We start from the raw sequence: 3,531 nt of genomic DNA, 5'->3' as shown, positions 1-3,531 counted from the left end.
GGGAATCTTTATGATGCCAGAACTATTTCAAGGAGGCAATATGACATTAACACACAAGAGAAGTTGAATCACTTATGTAATGCTGTGGCCGCCTTAAACCCAGGATACCCAACATTCATGCAAGGAATGGAGGAATTGAGTGCGAGACAAGAGAAAATTCTGGCCAAACACAAGGAGGATGAAAGAAATTACATGAGGAGGCTAGGATTTTGGAAGCCCAAAGACACAAAGGCACAAGAGGGATCTTCCAAAAAAGATGATGATGACTCCTCCCCCTCCAAAAAGAAAGACAAAGGAAAAGGGCCAATGAACTGAAGCTGCTCAAGGTTGTTAAGTCCCATGGTTGACACTCTCCAAATTCTGAATTCTGTTTAGTTTTCTTCATGTTTTAATTTCTGTCTAATAATAAGTTATAATGTTAGGATAGTTTATGTTTGCTACTTAGTTTTTATGCCTGAAGTCTTTTATGAGTCTTTTGAATTACAAGAAAGAAAATGTAATGTTATTTTAAGTCTTTTCAACATCAATAAAAGAATAATTTGTCTCCATAAGAGGTTTTGTGAGTTGTACAAGAACAAGAGTAAAAGAGACTAAGACCAAGAGAGCCATTCAAAAACTAAGAGACAAGGAAATAAGTGTAGAACCCTGCATGAACTAAAAAGAAAAGGAGTCATGAAAGGCAACTAGGCTTAGAAGGTATGACATGTAGAGGCTAAGGGGTGTTCCTTGAATATCTATAGAACCAAGAAGTAGTAAGCAACAAAGACCCAAGGCTCTGAGCATCAACTACTATGATGTAAAGAAACATTAAATAGCTCAAAAGAGTTGGAAACCCTAGTACATGCTTGTAGTGAAGATGTGTCAAGAAAAGAGACCTGCGCAAGTAAATTCTTAGGGGTGTTTCAACACCTAGTACCCTAAAGCCAACTGGTTTGGGAGTGCTAATTGAAAGCCTAACTAAAGGGTTGTCTTGAGACAAAACACTTAGAGTCGTGGTCAATGAAAAAAAGAAAAAAATTGAGAAGGAAAGAACAACCAAAAGAGAATGAAATAACTCTTACTACTTCAAGGTGACAATCAATAAAAAGGGCCCCTGAAGCTTATACTTGAAAGAACCCTCAATGAGCTAGGAGTTCTTTGTGACATTGAAACAAAAATATTCATGCATGTGTTAAACACTAAGTGCTATCCTTAGTCGTATTTGCACCTATTCAAGGTCAAGTCTCATTTCATATAAGAACTACTCACATTGATGACTTGCATCATCTACCCTTTTTTCTTGTCTAAAAAGGACCATAAAAGAGCATAATCTCATTTAACCATTGCAATTTATGAATTAATTGATGAATATTATGGTACATTGCTTTGAAATGGGTTTGTGCAGAATTTCAGGAGAAAAAGAGAAACAAAAGGGAAGAAATCAACAAAACAAGCTGGGCGTGGCACGCCAGTATTGAAGTTCAGAGGAGATTCTCAAAGCCTTTACATGGGTATGGCATGCCAGAAAGCTAGGCGTGGCACGCCAGTGTAGTTTTCCAGAGAGCAATGATGAAGGCCATTAAAGGGGCGTGGCACGCCAAGCTGGGCATGGCACGCCTACCCCATAACATACTATGGCGTGCTACTTGAGCCATGGGGCGTGACACGCCAGTTCATCACTCCGGAAGGGATCATCACTTGGGCGTGCCACTTGGTATCGAAGGCGTGGCATGATGCATGAGCAGCTTTCCTATCTTTTCCTAGTGAATTTGCATTTAATTTGTTGATTTTAATCAAGAATTAATTATCTTTTAGCCACTATAGATGCTATTTTGAGTCTTGTGCAACTCTGTTTATTTTAGGTAGCATTCGGCTGAATTTGATGGAGTTTCTGCAGAAGAGGAGATAACCAGCGAGAAGCGACGTGTACGCGCACCTGACGCGTGCACGTGATTCGGAGATTTGCACGGCGACGCGTGCGCGTATCTGACGCGTACGCGTGACACGCGAAAAAGATCATCGACGCGTATACCTGACTGACGCGTATGCGTTATATGCGCCACGTGCAGAAAATGCAGAAAATGCTGGGGGCGATTTCTGGCATGTTTTTGACCCAGTTTTCGGCCCAGGAAACACAGATTAGAGGCTCTAGAATGGAGGAATCAGGGGAACACTTCTTGTTATTTCCCAAGTTAGGCGTGGATCCTACGAAGCAAGTGGTCCCCATCCATCAATTGAAGACTTGCTGATTGCTATAATTAATTCTGATTTAAACTTTAATTTAAAAATAGGAAAAGATATTATATTAGTTTTAGAAGATAGATTTTAAATTAATGAGGATTAGATATAAAAGAGAAAAGAAAATTCTCTTTTGGGGATTATTCCACCTCAGCCCAATTTACAGTTTTTTTAGAATCCTTATTTTCCCTCTAAACCATGAGCAACTAAACCTCCATTGTTAAGGTTAGGAGCTCTATCTATTGTATGGTTTGATACTATTATTTTTCTATTTTAATTCATGTATTGATTTCTATTTCAAGAATTGTTTTCATTCTTTATCTTATGAATTTGGGTGGAACGGAAGTATGACCCTTTTTCTAATTGAGTTCTTGTATAACTTGGAAAAGCTCTTTACTTGAACAACAGCTTGAAAACAATTTCTCCTAAACTTATAATTATCTGGACCTAACGGGATACGTGACTTATAATCCTTTTATATTTGGGTAATTAGAGTTTTTATGGCATAATAACTAGAATTAAACTCCATCCCCTAATTGGAATTAACTGACCAAGGAATTGGCGGTTGATGAGAGTTAGAGGAGACCAGAAAGGTCTAAGGAATTAGGGTCTAGTCACATATAGTTTGCCATGAATTAAATCCTGCATGATTAAAATAGTTAGTAAGAAAAGTCAATCCGGAAAATAGATAACTCTGAAGCCTTAACTGCTTTCTCCATATTTTATTCCCAACTTATTTACTTGCCTATCTTTGAACTCTGAATTTACTGTTTAATGCTCTTTGAATACCAAAACACTCTTTTCTGTTTGTCTAACTAAGCCAATCACTCAACCATTGTTGCTTGATCCATCAATCCTCGTGGGATCGACCTTCACTCACATGAGGTATTACTTGGTACGACCCGGTGCACTTGCCGGTTAGTTTGTGGTTAGAAAAACCGCACCAAGTTTTTGGCGCCGTTGCCAGAGATTGTTAGTGATTAACAACTATTAGTTGCTTGATTGCTTAGATTAGGCGTTTTAGTTTTAATTTTTATTTAATTTCTACCTTATTATTTTCGAATTTATTATTAGTAATTTTTCTTAATTTCTGAAATTAAGTTTGGTGTTTCCTAGTTAGTCTCATTTTAATTTTTCTTATTTGATTTACTTAATAATTTCGAAAATTTTTATCTTAATTTTACTAGTAATTTTCAAATTTTAGTAGTTGTTTGTTTTATTCAATATTTTTATCTCTTTATTCAGGTTACCTCACTGGGAATTCTCTGCATTCTGACATAGAGAGTTCCATCTTTTCTTGTCTTCTGTTTGTTT

Source organism: Arachis ipaensis, chromosome B9, assembly GCF_059453495.1.
Source record: "Arachis ipaensis isolate K30076 ecotype BB chromosome B9, ASM5945349v1, whole genome shotgun sequence".
Taxonomy (NCBI): Eukaryota; Viridiplantae; Streptophyta; class Magnoliopsida; order Fabales; family Fabaceae; genus Arachis; species Arachis ipaensis.
The sequence above is the reverse complement of the archived record's forward strand: the minus strand, read 5'-3'. Positions refer to the sequence as shown.